General features: G+C 44.1%; 1 protein-coding gene and 1 pseudogene across 6 annotated transcripts in view; both read left to right on the forward strand.

The window, feature by feature from the left end:
• Positions 1–19112, forward strand: part of LOC147014431 (forkhead box protein P2-like) — a 715070-nt gene that overhangs the window by 71376 nt on the left and 624582 nt on the right. The window lies entirely within an intron of this gene.
• LOC147014432 (uncharacterized) lies at positions 9684–13699 on the forward strand (annotated as a pseudogene).

Raw genomic sequence — 19112 nt, forward strand, 5'->3', positions numbered from 1 at the left:
GAGACGAGTGATCTCACCGTGATGGACGCATTATATGCCCTGCTCAAGTCTGTGGTTGATCAGTGCCCCAGGCGAGATAGTTTTCTTGTCTTGGGGTATTTCATTGCATCGACTGGAACTGATAGGGATAGTTATGAGACATGTTTTGGTCCCCATGGGTTTGGAACTGTGAACCAGAAAAGCACTATGCTCCTTGACTTTGCAAGAAGTCATGGACTTCGGGTGGTGGGTTCATGGTTTCAGCAGCCACAAGCTCATCGCTGGACTTGGTATTCCAACGCTTGTGTTGTGGCAAAAGACATTGACCATGTGCTCGTTGTTGGTCACTTGAGGATGATCTAGAATTGCATGGTCTACCGGAGTGCTCGGTTCCTTTATACCGACCACAGGCTTGTTGTAGCAACTCTGAAGTTGCAGCTTAAATCCCGGAGAATGATACCATCCATGATAACTAGGCTGGATGTTGGCAAGCTCAAGGATGAGAGGGTAGCTGAGGATTTTGTGAACAGGCTGAGTTGGGATATGGGTGCTTTGGAGAATCCTGAAGAGTTGCTATGTGTTGAAGACCACCATCCTTGATGTTGCCGGTGGATGTCATGGAACTCACCATGAGGCGAAGAAGAATTTTGTCTTTCAAGGGACACTGGATATCATTGATCAGAGTTGCAGGACCAGGCTAAATGACAGAGCTGAGTTTTTTTTCTTTTTTTTTTGTATACATTGACGAGGCTTGTATGAGAGCAAACACACAATGTACAAGGGAAAGGGGGGGGGGGCGCAGGAGAGGGAAGGCCAAAACAGTGGGGAACAGAGTCATTAGGAGATCTCTGGAAGTGAGAGGGATGGAGCAGGGAACATGGGGTATACAAGATGGACACTACAGGGGCTTTCAGGCAGGAAAGCAGGGAATTTTAAGGAGGTGAGTTTGGCGTGGATTAACGGGGGTAGAAAAAAATCGTGGTTTTGGATGGGGGAAGATGACAGGTGGTGTTGAACAGTTGTTTTGAAGGCCTGGAGCAAAGAATGGCATTGAAGAGTATGTGGGAGTTTATTCGAAAGGCAGGAAAAAAAGAGAAATGAAAAAGTGAAGGTGAGCAGTGATTCATGATTTTGGTAGTTTTACCAGATGGAATTGCTGGCAGACCTTGAAGTCCCTGCAAAAATGTGGGGGGGGGAGCCATATCGCAGACAGAGCTTGGGGAGAGGAGACCGGAGAGGAGACTCTGGAAGACAAATACCACCACTGACCAACCTGCGGTGAGACAGTGAGAGTCCCAAAGACTCAGCCTCACCGTGGGAGATACCATTGATCCTAAATGCCTTGGTTTTTCACAGTGTGAAGCTGAGAAAGGTGAGAGGCAGGAGCACCAACCCAGAGGGGAGATCAGTACTCCATCAGGCTGCGAACGAAAGCTGCTCTGGGAGTTGAGGGGTAAAACTGTACGTGTGCTGAGGGTGGAGGAATCTGTGAGGGGGATAGAGCATCACCTTTGGTCAAATGATTCTCATCCTGTTTACAGGGGAATTCGCAGATTGTGTTCCTCCAAGCCCATCCCTCAGTGTAGTGCAGTTGGAGCGGAGGGTGGTGGGCTCTTGACAGAGGAGCCCAAAGTGAAGGTCCCCTGGGCCGGTGACTTTGAGTGGCTGTACCAGGCTGATCCATCAGCTGTCGAGTTTGATATCAGGGGTGTTACTATCCCTATTGATGACCCTCCAATCAACTGTGATCCACCTTTGTTTGTGGAAACACAGGCTGCAGTGAACTGGTTGAAATGGTGTATAGCTCCTGGGATCTTTCGCATCAATGCTGAACATCTCATACCTGGTGCAAACACTGTACTCCTGTCGTTGCATGCAGTTCTGTGCTCTGCCAGTTCGTAACCGAGGTGTTGCCTACTGGACCATTAATGGAAGCCTCTTGGAAGATCCAGTGTTTCTTGATGCCTTTGATATCTTTTGGAGGACCCTACTCCAACACAACCCTTCCTTTCCATGTCTTGTGCAATGGTGGGACAACGCCAAAGTACTGATAAAATCCTTTTGCCAGCAATACGGAGCCTATCATACTCGATATGGCTCTGCCCTTCAATCCTTGGTTACCAAGTAAATTATTTCTTTACAATCCAACCTTTCAGCTTCCAATGCTGAAAGAACCAACTTTTTGCTGGCAAAGAAAAAAGCCCGTCTTGCTGGACTTTGTGCAAAGCAAGCAGAGGAGCTCTGATTAGTCTCCGAATGGAGAATCTGTGCCATTTGGATGCCTCCTCCAAGTTCTTTTTTGGAATGGAAGTACGAACAAAGATAAATCAGCAGATAACTTCACTGAGGGTGAAAGAAGGAAGGATAACACACAATCAAAAAGATATCAGAGCTTCACTCAATAATTATTTCTCTGAACTGTACCATGCCAATAGCATTGATAATGAGATCGTGGAATCTCAGAATTCTTCCCTTCCCATCTTGTCAGAATCTGCATGTCTTCAACTATATAAGGAAGTAACTTTGGAGGAACTCCAGGCTGCCCAACAGACTTTACCAACTGGCAAGGCCACTGGCCCAGATGTACTTCTGTAGAACTCTACAGAACCTTTTGGAACCTCTTGGGACCAGCGCTACTCGAAGTTCTGATCGACGGTCTACAATCAGGCTCATTGCCGTTGAGCTGAAGTAGGGCTTTTGAAGTACTTGCCTTTGTCCCCAAAAAGGTGACCTTCAGCAACTGTACATCTGGCGTCCAATCTCATTGCTTTGCACAGACTATAACATATTCTCAAAGCTCCCACCAATTGGCTCAGGCCCGTTATTGGGGTGATCAAAAGAACAATGCGTGACAGTATTTTTGTGGTGCGTGATATGATTAATATCTGTAGTCTTAAGCAAAGAAATGTTGGCTTGGTTTTTCTCGACCAGGAAAAAGCCTTTGATACCGATGATCACTTTTATCTTTTTTCTGTCTTATGGGGGTTTGGTTCTGGGGGAAATTTTTATTTCTTCCATCCAGTTACTGTATAAAAATATTTTTAGTCTACTCAAAGTTAATAATATTTTATGTCAAATTTCCCAGCTTGTAGAGGCATTTGTAAAGGCTGCCCTTTTTCCAGCCTCCTGTACTCCCTCACAATTGAGCCTTTGCTCACTCGGTTGTGGGCACATCTTCATGATTTCCTTCCCCAACCAGTGGCGAACCCAGTTAAGGTGATTTCCTTGGTCCACTGTGTCCATGAATTCAGTGGCAAATTCTGCAAAAGTGAACTGGAAAAAGAGCAAAGCTCTCTATCTCGGTCCGCAAAATGGCGCTACTCCTCCAACCCTGCCCAAGCAACTTGAATGGGCAAGGGATGGAATTCTGTATCGAGGTGTCTTTCTAAGCACTCAAAATTTCATTTTGAAAAAATGGCAATTTTTCAGAAATAAAACTGAGAGACGGTTGCTAAAATGGAAGGGACTACTTAGTCGTCTCATATCGGGGTCGTACCCTTGTTATATACAGTATAACCTCCCGGCTTCAATGCTTTGGCATATTTTTACAGCACTGCAGCCCCAGATATTATTCTTAAAAAGCTACAAACTATTTTTATTGACTTATTTTTGGGGGGAAGGGGTGGGGGGAGGGGACCACTTGCTCCGGCCCGGTGTTCCAATCCTGCCTCTCGCCAAAGGAGGACAGGGGCTGATCGCTATTACCAGCAAGGTGATGGCTTTTCACCTCCTTTCACTGCGTAGGTTGCCATACACAAATGTTTCTTGGAAAGCCTTTGCTTGCTCACTGTCTACTTCGACAGGCAGGGAAACTCAGCTCCGATCAAGAACTGTTTCTGATTGACACCAAGAAAGTCAATATCACATCAATGCCCCTGTTCTGCAGAAGTATGCTGGAGGCAGGGCAGGCAGTTACCGTCCACCATGATGACAGCAGCTACTCCCTTTTAATGTTTTTTAAACGAGCCAATTTTTTTATACCCTATTTTCGAAGGGGTCTGTGGTGACCGCAATTTTCTGCAAAATTTTATTGATGCCGGATACACCAAAGTTAAATGTTTCAGAACTCCTTTTCCTTATAAGTGGAGGCTGGCTGCTTAGGTGGATTTGGCCACTGGAGTTAAGTCCATTCAGGTCATAGAGAGAATATTTTCTGTAATTCTGCACTTTTTCAAGTGGACCGGCTAAAATGGTTTCCACAGGTGGGAGACACTCCTTCGCCGCAACACCCTTTTCCAGTACTTTTACTTCACTTTCAAGGTATTATTACCTCCTTTAACTCAATGTAAAAAAAAATATTTTATTTATTTTTTGTGTGTTAAAACCCGTGTTCCTGATAGACCTGCAGAACCACAAGTGCACTGTAAAAGGATGGTCCGGAATACTCCTTCCACTACTCTCCATTGGCTTGTTATGTATAAGGCGCCCATTGCCAAGCCCTCTGGAGACTTGCAGTGGCGGCTGGTGCACTACATTTAGCTTCTAATGTTTTATCTCATCATATGTGTTCTAGTAACATGGAATTGTGTCCCTTCTGCCGTGCTACTGAAAACATTTTTCACAATTTTAATGAGTGCCCAAGGTTTCTCTCCCCCCCACCCCCCCCCATTATGGTTTTATCACATGTGTTCTGAAGGATAGGCCTTGTTTTTACACATTGTGTTTTTATCTTTGGTTTTGATGATATCTGTGTCTCTGTCTCTGTCTCTCATTGTGTTTTTATCTTCGGTGTTTTTACACATTGTGTTTTTATCTTCTGTTTTAGTATTTATTACTGATGCAAAAGTGAGCGTCTTTTAGCAAATTATTTGACTTCCGAGGCTAAACTTGCTATATATCTGTCAAGGAAGCATAAAATGCAAAATCTTTTAAAGGCCTTTGTCATGTTATGTTTGCACTTTGAATTTCAACTCAGCAATTTTACGTTGTTTTTTTTCAGAAGTGTGTGGAGGAATCATTATGTAAACTTGTTGATGGTGTTGTTATAGTTAATTTATGATTTTACCTTGGATTTATGTACAACTTCTTTCCTCATTTTAACTTTGTACAAAGTTTGCTATTGGTTTTTGATTTCCCAGAAATAAAGAGGAATAAAATGTCAAAAATCTCTCTCTCTCTCTCTCTCTCTCTCTCTCTCTCTCTCTCTCTCTCTCTCTCTCTCTCTCTCTCTCTCTCTCTCTCTCTCTCTCTCTCTCTCTCTCTCTCTCGCTCTCTCTCTCGCTCTCTCTCTCGCTCTCGCTCTCGCTCTCGCTCTCGCTCTCGCTCTCGCTCTCGCTCTCGCTCTCGCTCTCGCTCTCGCTCTCGCTCTCGCTCTCGCTCTCGCTCTCGCTCTCGCTCTCGCTCTCGCTCTCGCTCTCGCTCTCTCTCTCGCTCTCTCTACCTTTTTACCTTTTTACCTTTTTACCTTTTTACCTTTTTACCTTTTTACCTTTTTACCTTTTTACCTTTTTACCTTTCTTTCTCTTTTTTTCTCTTTTTCTTTCTCTCTTGTCTCCTGGTGGTATTTCGTTCTTCGGGTGTGGTGTCGTGGTGGCTGTGTGCAATTGCTCTGTATTGTGGTGATTGTCAGTGTGTTTTTGTCTCCTCCTGCCGCCCCCCCCCCCTTTCCTTTGTGTTTTTGACGTTTTTCTTTTCACTTCTCTACACCTTTGTCTGAGATATATATATATATATATATATATATATATATATATATATATATATATATATATATATATATATATATATATATATATATATATATATATATATATATATATATATATATATATATATATATATATATGTATAGTGGGCCCACTCTGGGCACGGCATCTCCGCTTTGACAATGCTTTGTAAGCCTGTTTGCTTATAATGTGTTTTTAGGTCCTCTCTATCATCTCAGTAGAGATGATCAAAGAATAACAGTCTCGAAGTCTGTTTCTTCCGTCCGTCCAGAATCAAACCGAGTGGAGACAAATAACCAATAGTGGAATGGATAGAGGTCGATGGGACGTGCACAACGATATAACTTTCAAGGTCGTCCAAGGTCGAGGTCAACGTCACGAGGCTGTCAAATTTGCGAAAATCGTCGATTTCAAATCGTATCTCCTCCCTCATTTATCAAGAGAGATCAAATGTTATTAGTGTTTCAGATACTATGGACTATTATCTAGAACAACATGAGCCATTTTTTTGAAATTTGCTCTCGTTCCGATTTTATAGCCCTTCAAACTTCGCTCTGATTCCCCGTATGGGCCGTTTATAAAGTACGTACAAAAATAAATATATTAAATTAAGAACCGGAACTCTCCGAGACAAATATTGTATTCTAAGCTTTTGTCAGATTTAACTACAACAATGGAACACAAGTTTATATGCACACTTACTTTCATTTATGACATTAACATTGTCTTGAATGTCAATTTGTACTTTTATTTTCATAAATGATGTGCTGTGATATTAAAAGAAAAAGGTAAATTACACCGCTTGGGACTGCATCGTCATGGCTTACAAACATCGGTTCATTAGGAACTGTTGGCTTTGCAAGCGATTGGCGATGTATGAGGGGGTGGGTGGGTGGTCACTAGCCTGCATACAGAGGGGGGTGGGTGGGTGGTCACTAGCCTGCATACAGAGGGGGGTGGGTGGGTGGTCACTAGCCTGCATACAGAGGGGGTGGTCGCTCGCCTGCATACAGAGGGGGGTGGGTGGGTGGTCACTAGCCTGCATACAGAGCGGGGTGGGTGGATGGTGACTTGCCTGCATACGGGGGGGGGGGGGGGGTGGTCACTAGCCTGCATACAGAGGGGGAGGGGTGGGTGGTCACTAGCCTGCATACAGAGGGGGGTGGGTGGGTGGTCGCTAGCCTGCATACAGAGGGGGTGGGTGGGTGGGTGGGCACTAGCCTGCATACAGAGGGGGGTGGGTGGGTGGGTGGTCACTAGCCTGCATACAGAGGGGGGTGGGTGGGTGGTCACTAGCCTGTATACAGAGGGGGGTGGATGGGTGTTCACTTGCCTGCATACAGAGGGGGGTGGGTGGGTGATCACTTGCCTGCATACAGAGGGGGGTGGGTGGGTGGTCACTCGCCTGCATACAGAGAGGGGTGGGTGGTTTTGAAACCCAGAAGTAGAGCGTATGTACTTCATGAACTGCCCCTATTCCAGTCTGGCACAGAGTTACTTTTGACCTGTGGCAGAGATGACCGGCACTCCCGCTCAGGGGTATTTTTGTTATTCATTTTAGTTTGACTTATTTCAGTTTGGTACCTTCTTGTCCAGTTTGGATTGCATAACGACGTGTGTCAACGATTGCATAACGTGCCTACAACGTATGGCCAGCGTATGCGGAACGTGTGCATCATACGCTGGCAAACGTCAAAAAATTTTCAGCATGCTTAAAATTTGTCGACATACTCGGCGTACTACGACGTATGCCAGCGTGCTTCAGCGTGCTCTTAGCGTATACAAAACTTGCCCATAACGTATTCGACGTGTGCCAGCATATTTGGCAAATTTTTCATACGTCGGCATACGCTGGCTAAAACGTCAAGCTGTGACAGCGGCTTCACACTTCCATGTCTATTGCGGTTATGATTTGAATCGTCGAGCGGCAGCCTTTCAATAGGCTACGCCATGTGATCGTCGGCGATATGCTGCCGCACGCTATGCATACGTTAGACTATCGTTGGGCATAGGTTGTGAACGCTGACAACACGCTAAGCATTCGTTGGTATAAGTTATCTATATGTTATCGAAACGATCTGTGCACGTTACTACTACGTTATGCATACGTCCAACTCGTTATGAATACGCCCAAAACTGGAAAAAAAACATCAATAGTTCAGCGTATGCCAGCGTTTTACATACATTTTGATACGTTGCCATACGCTGGCTAAAACGTCAAGGTGTGACAGCGGCTTTAGCACAGGGACAAATGAACTCCATACTGCCACCAGCAAGAGCCTGTACAAGTTATGTTTGAAGATAATTATCAATGTTTCACCACTAAATAGAGTGTCACGTTGGAAGAGGCTACTTCCTGCCGGTTTCTCCTCTGAACCTGTATGGGGATCAGTGTATTGTAAACTAATCGCCAAAAGAACAGGGGATCTTCAGTGGCACCTTTCCCACTGGATCATCCCATGTAACACATATGTCAGGAACTTTGCTCCAATAGCTGCATGCTGCCCATTTCGCTCTGTAAACGAGGACTTATTTCGTTTTTTTTATTGACTGTAAAAGACTTATTCCATTATTTCATTGGTTAAATTTTGTTTCTCTCAAAATGAATTTCACATTTAATTTTTGATCATTTATTTTGGGGTATAAAAAAGAATACCAACATGGCAAAAAGTATGAACTGCTGTGTTTTTTTGTAGGTATAGCAAAGCTTGATATATATTTATCGAGAAAGGAGAAGAGAAATGAAAACCCCTTCAACAATGCAACGTAATGTCATTTTTCAGTGCGCTTGTTTCTGCAAGGTTAAAACCTGAATTTATATTTTTCAAAGCCATGGACATTGTTGATGATTTTGTGGAAAAATGGTGCTTGGATGGTGTTTGTGAGGTACATGAAAATGATTTGGTATTATTTGTTTGATATCTTTCCTAAAATTATGTAACCTGTTTGGAATTTGTAGTATAGCTTTTTTTTGTTTTACTTTTCTTAGATTTCAAATGAACATTTTTTTTTTGATTTTCTATTTCCTGTTTTTCTCCACGCAATTAATCTTTTTTTTTTCTTCTTCCTTTTCTTGATATTTTATAATTTGTAAATTGCACATACATATATTTTTACTTTTGTAATAAAAGGACCCCAAAAGTCAGTCAGTCAGTCAGTCTCTCTCTCTCTCTCTCTCTCTCTCTCTCTCTCTCTCTCTCTCTCTCTCTCTCTCTCTCTCTCTCTCTCTCTCTCTCTCTCTCTCTCTCTCTCTCTCTCTCTCTCTCTCTCTCTCTCTCTCTCTCTCTCTCTCTCTCTCTCTCTCTCTCTCTCTCTCTCTCTCTCTCTCTCTCTCTCTCTCTCTCTCTCTCTCTCTCTCTCTCTCTCTCTCTCTCTCTCTCTCTCTCTCTCTCTCTCTCTCTCTCTCTCTCTCTCTCTCTCTCTCTCTCTCTCTCTCTCTCTCTCTCTCTCTCTCTCTCTCTCTCTCTCTCTCTCTCTCTCTCTCTCTCTCTCTCTCTCTCTCTCTCTCTCTCTCTCTCTCTCTCTCTCTCTCTCTCTCTCTCTCTCTCTCTCTCTCTCTCTCTCTCTCTCTCTCTCTCTCTCTCTCTCTCTCTCTCTCTCTCTCTCTCTCTCTCTCTCTCTCTCTCTCTCTCTCTCTCTCTCTCTCTCTCTCTCTCTCTCTCTCTCTCTCTCTCTCTCTCTCTCTCTCTCTCTCTCTCTCTCTCTCTCTCTCTCTCTCTCTCTCTCTCTCTCTCTCTCTCTCTCTCTCTCTCTCTCTCTCTCTCTCTCTCTCTCTCTCTCTCTCTCTCTCTCTCTCTCTCTCTCTCTCTCTCTCTCTCTCTCTCTCTCTCTCTCTCTCTCTCTCTCTCTCTCTCTCTCTCTCTCTCTCTCTCTCTCTCTCTCTCTCTCTCTCTCTCTCTCTCTCTCTCTCTCTCTCTCTCTCTCTCTCTCTCTCTCTCTCTCTCTCTCTCTCTCTCTCTCTCTCTCTCTCTCTCTCTCTCTCTCTCTCTCTCTCTCTCTCTCTCTCTCTCTCTCTCTCTCTCTCTCTCGTTTGTTTTTTGTATGTGTCAGCTTTTCCCTTCTATCCTGCTGTGTTTCTTTTGGTTTACTGGTTGCGTTTTTGACGCCCTCTGTCCTTGAGAGAGAGAAAGAGCGAGAACTCTCCAACTTAGGTGTGGCCTATCCAGTGTTGATGATGCTCCATCAACATTTTTTTCGTATGACGAGTCTCATTATTATTAATTTATTTTAATTTGGTTTATTTTTTGACCTTCTTGGCTGGTCCTGGCAAAGAGGTGTTAGTTAAATTGCCATCATGGCGAATACATGTCCTCGGAATGAGGCGTTTGATTATAATTTAACTTGGAAACATACACTCTTGTGTGTTCCACCAGAAGGAGTCCTCACTGAGGACGTCGTCCTCGCAGTTGGGAGTATAATCGGGTTTGAACATGTCCACGCTGCGTGGCGAATGAATCGGAAAGTTGTTGTGTTCGTGTCTGATGAAAGTTTTGTTCACAATGTTGTGAGTGCACGATTAACCACCGAGAGTGGTGTTTTTGTGTGAGCTTACCTCATGGATACTCCGGTGAAAATCGTCGTGTCCAATGCTCCACCATTCATACCAAATGACACACTGATGTCAGTCCAATCTCATTATGGAACAGTTGTTTCGAGAATGTCACTGATCCCCTTAAGGAGCAGTGACAAGGGGATAAAACATGTAATGAGTTTCCATCAACAGACATATATGGTACTTCCCGATCGTGGCGATGATTTGGAGTTGAACATTTCGTTCAAAGTAAATTTCAATGATTGCGAGTATCAAATATATGCCTCGTCAGCCTCGTTAACGTGCTTTCTCTGTGGAGCCTTTGATCATGTTAAATATTTCTGCCTTAAAGTTTTGTGTTTACAGTGTGGTGACAATGTTCATGTAGATATGGATTGTAAAAAGGATATTAATACCTGAAATCCCATTCAAACGACTGAAGTGAATCCCGTTAGTTTAACTGTTCCTGCTGTTCTCACCTGCAGTGAGATGAATGTTAGCAATACCCTGGTACTCGGTGTTGAAACCGATAGTATTTCATTTCCCATTCCAGTAAATGGGGTCAATCCAAGTTTGATGACTATTCCTGCTGATTCGTCATGGAGTGAAGCAATGAAAGAGGATCCTATTATTATTTCAAAGAAACGGAGAGCATCAGCTGCTCGTTTTTCTATCCGGACTGCAAAGAAGGTAGTATTGGAGGACAGCATGGCTGAAAATTCACCTCAACGTGTTCCTCATGTTTCGACTTGTATTGAAAAAAAGATAGTGAAGTCGGTCCTGTGGTTGAGGAAAGTACATCTCAAAGTTTGCAGATTATGAAGTTTCAAATGAACAATTACCATTACTAACCACTGCGAACGAGCAGACAGTGATTGACTCGTCCCTCTTCAGTGCCCCTTTATTGATGTAGATTCAAAATTGTACTCCCGGATCTCCGATTGAATCGGAAGATAAGGCTCCGCAAGAGTGTGAAACCAATGTTTCAACTCCTGTTGAGCATAAGGAACACCATGGAAATGATGGCAACACAGTAGAGCTTTCCTGTGAATCTCCTGAGATTCTGAACATTCCATTCGTGACTATGGAGGCTGACATCCTCGACCCTGGAGGTGCCTTGTCTGATTTGTCAGAATCTGTTGAAGTCGAGGTTCCCGAGTTGTCTCGGTCTCTGTTTGATCAGCCAATGATAGCTCCTCAACTCATTCTTTCTTTTTTAAATGAAACTTATAGACAGCAAAATGTAGTTATCAAAGATAATTTTTTTTAATCTACTTTCATTTATTCAAACTGCAAAAAGAAATCATGAGAAAGGCCGATGAGTTCCCATGAACAAAGTCACAGTTTCACCGTCTCAGGAAATTCATTACGAAGACCGGTCTTGAGATTTCACAACACCCAACCAAACCCTTTGAGTGAAGAAAATCGCCTTTGGCACCCGAACACCTGGAGTCATGCCTCTTTCAGGAGATTGCCAAAGGCCGGTTTATCTCTCTTGAACTAGTGATTAGCAATTTCCATTTCACATTATTCAATGTGGATGCACCTCATGAGAGTGCAGAACAGCGAGCCTACTTTGTGTCTGTGATCGATCATTTACAGGTGGTTGATTTAAGTCTCTGTGTTTGCATTGTTGGTGATTTTAACTGCACCTTCAAACCCAGAATGGACAGGAATACACCAGAACATCATCGCGAATCTTGCAGTGATTTATTGCTTTTCTTTTCTCAGGTGGGTTTGTTCGACATATTGAGGGTACGTTACCCAATGAATCTCAGTTTACTTGGCGCCTTCTTCCCAGAGGGAGGTTTTCCTTTGTGAGACTCGGCCGATGGGATATATACTCACGGTTTAGGAACACTGTGGTCTCTCCAGACTATTTTCCATCTATTTTCCATCATCTATTTTTCCCCTCAGTCAACACGTTGAAGTGCATGTTGGAAATTTAATACCAATCTTTTAGAAGATGATCTGTTTAGAGAAGCTTTCCAAGTTTTCTGGGCTAATCAAATCCGAAGAAAACCCTCTTTTTCTTCAGTGAATTTATGGGGGGGACAATATAAAAACCCATATTCGGGTGTTTTGTCAGCAGTTCAGAGCAAACATTAAAAATGTTAATAATATGACAATGGCTTGTTTAGAAGCCAACATTGTGCAGCTGCAAGGTAAACTGGAAGTAATAATGTAAGAAGTTATCAATTATTAGTAGAAAAGAAGATTCAGTTAAGAGAGTTAATCCAAGAGAAAGCAGCTGGGTTATTACTCAGACGAAGGGTTAAAAACTTAAAGGTATTAGATACCCCTAATAAATATATTAATTTTTTTTCAGTTTATATTCCACCAGTAAGTCACCAAATGATACATTTTCTATTCTTAACCCCAACAGAGCTGTTGTAGTAAATCCTAGAGACATATGGTTGTGTGTTAAAGATTTCTTCTCCAATCTGTTTACAAAACAAACTATTTGTGATGAAATGATGAGACAATTATCCTCTCACTTCTCCTCTCTAACTGAGCCCCAGCGTCGAGACTTGGACTCAACAATTACGCAGGAGGAGTTAACCCAAGCCTTAGCTGGAATGGACTCGAAAAGTGCTCCCGGAATTGATGGCCCGCCGGCTGAATTTTATGTGGAATTTTGGGACCTGTCAGGCCCAGAACTGATGCATGTCTTGGAATCGTCTTTGCTGCATTTGAGGACTGCCTCTAAGCTTGAGAAGAGTGGTAATGTCCCTCCTTCCAAAGGCCGGTGACTTGCAACACATGAAGAATTGGAGATCTGTTTCTTTGCTTTGCACTGATTATATAATCTTTTACAAAGTCTTGGCAAATAGACTAAAAAAAAAAGTAATTGGTGAACTGGTTCATCCTGATCAGAGTTATTGCATCCCAGGCAGATCCATTTATGACCATTTTTTTTTCATAAGAGACTTGATAGATGGAAACTGTGTACAGAATGACTTTGGTATAATTTTTCTTGATTTAGTGCTTTTGATGGCATCGATCATAGTTTTCTGTATCATGTGTTGGATGCTTGTGGATTTGTGGTTAATTTCAGGACTTGCATTGCTTTATTATATAACAATATATTCAGTCTAGTCAAGGTAAACAATGAGTTTGTTTCCCCCATACAGATACAAAGGGGGTTAGGCAAGGCTGCATGGTCTCTGGCTTATTATTGACCCTTGTTATAGAATCATTTATTGTGTTACTGAGGAAGAACGTCTCTGGAGTGATTATATCCCCTGAGTACCCTTCAGTTATCGTATCGTTATATGCTGATGATGTCTCAGTTGTTGTTGAAGATAATAAAGACATTGCTGCTCTTGTTAAGTCTTAGATTTGTATTGTTTAGCTTTGTCTCTCGTGCAACTGGGGGAAAAAGTAAAGCTTATGGATTCCCTGTGTGAGAAACAATTTACCTGGAATGGTGCGAGTCCTGCCAGTACACCTTCCTGTAGAGTTAAAATAGGTGGATGAAGGTGTTAAACATCTCGGGGTTTTTTTCTGGGGTCCCCCACAATATGGCCAGAAAAGCTTGGACGGTGTTGCTGAATCCGTAAAAATAAGATTGAGTTGGTGGAAGAGGGCCCTGCCCCACCTCTCTAAGAAAGGCCGGGTCTTGGTAATTAATAATTTAGTTGCCTCTTTTTTATGGCGCAGGTTCATCTGCCTACAACCACCGAAAAACTTGTTGAAGGAAGTGCAAAGGCAACTGTTGGACTGAGTTTTAGTAGGCTATCACTGGTTGTGACCAAACATTGTATGCCATCCATTGACGTCCATCGTCGACGTCAGGAGCTGTATAATGGCCTTTCGGCTATCCTCTGAACAAAGACTGTTGTCAGAAAAGCAATCACCAAGCCATCTCTTGGCGACTCGCATTTTGCGGCAAGCAGTTGGGCTTGGATCTGGCCACCACTGTTTTCAGGTACTGCTTCAATGTGTTGACACATCTCCTCTCTCTGATTTTTTTTTTATCAGAGTCTGTCGAATGCCCGGCAGAGCCTTTCAGTGTGCCGCCAGCAGGACACCTATGTCAAGAAGATGTTTGCTCAAGAACCTTTGTTTTTTTAATCTTCTTTTCCCCAGTATTCCCAGAATTTGGGACTTCTGCCAACATTTTATAAGAGCCGGCATCGCAAAAGTGTGGCACCTCCGGCATGTTTCAGGTTGCCGGTGGAAATCTGCTCAATAAATAGCTGACCTCATGGGAACTTGGTCTTAAAGAGTAATCAGAAAAGTCTTGCTAGAGGTCATATTAATAGGGTTCCACCTTGGATTAGTTTGGACTTCGGAGCATTAAGTATTGGACAATGAGTGGATTTTCCCTGGATTATGTGTCCAATTTATTTCCTACAACTTACCCCTCATTAGAATGTGGTCGAACCTCTTTCAAAGGCCGAGCAGTAAAGATTTGTACAAGTCTTGTGTTGAGTTACTGCTAGGTGATACGCCATTGAACGGAGTAACCCGGTGGAAGAGACTGATGCCTGCCGGACCCCCCCCCCCTCTGAACCTGCATGGGACTCCATGTATAGCAAGCTCATCAGTAAAAGGTCCTAAGCCTGGTGTTGGCTTAGTGGTTCGGGTGGCGGCTTGGGATCCTAGCATCCTGAGTTCAAGCCCCGTTGGCCGCTGAATTGAAATACACCAGGAGGTTGACTCAGCCTGTCATCCTTCCGAGGTCAAAAAAATGAGTACCAGTGTACTGGTAAGGGGGACACTGCATCAGTGGCATAGCCGCGTCCCAACCAATGATGCAACCAGCAGCTACAGGCTGCACTCGATAGAGAGAGAGTAAAAGGTCCGGTGATCTCCAGTGGAGGTTGATCCACTTTATTGTTCCTTCCAAGAGGCTAATTCGTCATTTCTCCCCTGCATCTACGTGTTGCCCGTGTTGCATATGTGTGGAAAATGTGTTCCATACCTTCACTTATTGTGTGAGGTTGGTCCCTTTATTTCATTGGCTTAATTTTGTCACACAAAATGAATGTTGTGTTCTCGTTGTGTTCCTGTACTTTTGGTTTCCATGCTAACCCTAATAAGGTAAACATGCTTATGAGGTTTCTCAACAGCCAAACTGGCAATATATCTCTCAAGATTAAATGGAATGGAATTAAATGGAAAACCGATCGGGCAATGTAATGTCATGTTCTTTCTGCTCTTGTGTCAGCGAGACTTAAACTTGGATTTTGTTTCTTCCAAGACACAAAAAAGCTTGATGAGTTCACCAATACTTGGTGTCATAAAGGTTCTCCCAAACCTCACAAATTCCAACTGGTAATACTCTTGTAGTGTGCTGTGGCCTGTGGGCATTTACAAAGTTAATGATTTCTTCTTTTCTTTATTTCTCTCTTCTCAATGTCTCCTCTGCTTTTTTCCCCCCCCTTTCATGGAATTGTATTTTAGTGTTTTTCTGAAGCACATTTTGCTGCATTGCACTTATGTACCAATGGTTGGTGCAAATATATAATTTTTTGTACTTTGTGACAATGAAAGGACTTAAAATCTCTCTCTCTCTCTCTCTCTCTCTCTCTCTCTCTCTCTCTCTCTCTCTCTCTCTCTCTCTCTCTCTCTGTCTCTGTCTCTGTCTCTGTCTCTGTCTCTGTCTCTGTCTCTGTCTCTGTCTCTGTCTCTGTCTCTGTCTCTGTCTCTGTCTCTGTCTCTCCCTCTCTTGTCTCTCCCTCTCTTGTCTCTCCCTCTCTCCCTCTCTCCCCCCCCCTGCTGGCCGTTGGTTCGTTGTGTGTACTGTCATGGCGGCTGCTTGCTTCGTGTCGTGAGTTCCTGTCCTTCGTTGTGCTGGTTTGTGTTCCCACATTGCCCATTTCACTCCCTGTGTTTTTGTTTGTGAGGTTTTCTCGTGTTTCCCCTCTGTGCGGAGAAGAGAGAGAGAGAGAGCTCGTCGCGGCGCTAGTCAGGGTATCGTCAGTTTTCTAGGCGTTTCCCTGTTCGTCGCTTCAAAAACTTTTCGCTTTAAACCTTTATTTTGCTTTTTTGAAATTTTTCTCTTTATCTTTCCTTATTTTGTTTGGTTAGCGCTCCCTTTCCCAAAGTTCGGGAAAGGTTGGGGTGTTTTGGTGACTTCCTCCTCCTGAGTGAGGAAGACGTCGGTCGTCGTGTGGTGAAACATGGCGGCCGCTCGTTCGCAGCGATATTTCGCGTTCCAACGGATATCGTGAAAAATGGCGTCGCCTGCTCTCCACCCGAGGGCGTTTCGGTGGAGGAGATTGTTCTCGCGATTGGGAACATTATCGGGTTCGGTGAGGTACGAGCCGCGTCGCGGATTAATAAACGGGTTATCGTGTTTGTGTCCGACGAAGAGCACGTCGCTCTCATCGTCCAACAAGGCCTGTCCCTCGACTCTGGACACTGTGATGAATTATCCTTTAGATACTCCTGCTCAGAAAGTGGTTATCTCAAATGTACCGCCATTCCTGAGCGGTGATTTAATCCTGAAAGCGCGACAGCGCTATGGACGCTGCGATGCTCCCTTTGGGCTGTAAAGATGGACGTGCCAGTCACGTGATGTGTTTCCGTAGACAGGTATTTATGGTACTCAGCAAGGATTATCCCTCTCTGAACGTCATTTTAAAGTTCACTGTAAATAGTCACGATTACCAAGTATATGTTAACACTGACACCCTCAAATGCTTTGGTTGTGGTGCATTGGGAAACATTAAACCAGGGGTCGGGAACGTGTGGCTCGCGAGCCAGGTATGGCTCTTTTGATGATTGCATCTGGCTTGCAGATAAAATTGGAGTTTGAAACTTGGAAAGCCCAATATTTCTCGCAGAAGCTTTACCTATAGTTTGAATGGTGTCGTGCTTCATTCACGTGCAGGGCTGAACTTGGCAGAAGGAGAGAAGAAAAAACACCTCCGAATTGTCTGAAGCGGTTTTTGTTTCGTCCAGTCATGCGGCCGACGCGAGTAGTGATTTCGGTTCCTCCAATGACGTGCCGCCGCCGAGACGCGTCACGGAATTCATCTCGACCAATCACGCGCCACCGCTGAGGCGACTCGTGATTTCGGTTCCTCCAATGACGTGCCGCCGCCGAGACACGTCACGGAATTCATCTCGACCAATCACGCGCCACCACTGAGGCGACAGCATCCCAGAGTCGGCCGGCCGCGCCGCACCTCTCGAGTATGTCAGCCCGTGTGCAGGCCAGCCAGACTCACTTGGGTCAACATCTCCCTCTCTCTCATTTGCTCAAAGCTAACCCTTCGACGAAGAAGATGGCGAAAAGAAAAAAAGATGAGGAGTATCATACATTTCAGGACGAATGGGCCGAAGAATTCGCCTTTGTGGAGAGAGCAGGTTCTGTGGTGTGTCTAATTTGCAATGACAAAATTGCATCGATGAAACGGTCGAATATAAAGCGGCACTTCAACACACGCCATGCTACCTTTGCATCAAAATACCCTGTGGGAGACAGCAGAAAGAAAGCGTGCCAAGAGCTACTGAGCAGGGTGCAAGCCAGCCAGCAGCAACTCCGCGTATGGACCCGGCAAGGTGACTATAATTCCGCCAGCTTTGCTGGATCTTTAGCAGTAGTGAGGAACGGAAAACCATTCACAGATGGCGAGTATGCTAAAACGTTCATGCTGGATGTCGCCAATGAACTTTTTGATGATCTTCCGAACAAAGACAAGATAATCAAACGGATACAAGACATGCCTCTGTCGGCAAGAACTGTTCATGATCGTACCAACATGATGGCAAACCAAGTGGAGGAAATGCAAGTGAAGGACATAAATACAGCGCCGTTCTTTTCCCTGGCTTTGGATGAGTCAACAGAAGTAAGCCATTTGTCGCAGTTCAGTGTGATTGCAAGATATGCTGCTGGTGATACACTGCGCGAAGAAAGTCTTGCTGTTCTGCCAATAAAAGGGTCCACAAGAGGTGAGTATTTATTCAAGTCTTTCATGGAGTTCGCTCAAGAAAAAATCTACCTATGGATAAACTTATCTCAGTGTGTACTGATGGTGCTCCGTGTATGGTGGGGAAAAACAAAGGATTTGTGGCGCTTCTCCGTGAACATGAAAATAGACCCATCCTAAGTTTCCATTGCATTCTACACCAGGAGGCACTTTGTGCTCAGATGTGTGATGGGCAGCTTGGCGAAGTGATGTCGCTGGTCATTCGTGTGATCAACTTTATTGTTGCCCGAGCCTTAAATGCTCGCCAGTTTAAAACACTGCTGGATGAAGTTGGAAATAACTATCACGGTCTGCTTTTGCACAGCAATGTGCGTTGGTTGTCAAGAGGGAAGGTGCTTCACCGTTTTGCGGCTTGCCTGAACGAAATCCGGACTTTCCTTGAAATGAAAGGGATTGAGCATCCTGAGCTAGCCGAAACTGAGTGGCTCCTCAAGTTTTACTATCTCGTGGATATGACTGAACATCTGAACGAGCTCAACGTGAAAATGCAAGGCATTGGAAATACAGTGTTATCCCTTCAACAAGCCGTGTTTGCTTTTGAAAACAAGCTGGAGCTCTTTATCATGGATCTTGAAACAGGTCGTTTACTACATTTTGAAAAACTGAGACAATTTAAAGATGCATGCACAGCAAGTGAGCCCACTCAAAACTTTGATCCCCACCAGTTAGCTGGCTTCACATCCAGTCTCCTACAGTCATTCAAAGCACGCTTTGGAGAATTTCGTGAGCACACTCGTCTTTTTAAGTTCATCAGCCATCCAAACGAGTGTTCACTGAACACAGCCGACCTGAGTTACATTCCTGGTGTCTCCGTCAGAGATTTTGAAGCAGAAGTGGCTGACCTGAAGGCCTCAGACATGTGGGTGAATAAGTTCAAGTCACTGAATGAAGATTTGGAAAGAATCGCACGACAGAAAGCGGAGTTGGTGAGCAAGCACATGTGGACAGAAATGAAAAAAACTTCAACCCGAAGACGAGCTGATTATCAAA

This window comes from Eptatretus burgeri, chromosome 13 (assembly GCF_056783735.1).
Source record: "Eptatretus burgeri isolate ZD-2024b chromosome 13, Ebu_testis_v1, whole genome shotgun sequence".
Lineage (NCBI taxonomy): Eukaryota > Metazoa > Chordata > Myxini > Myxiniformes > Myxinidae > Eptatretus > Eptatretus burgeri.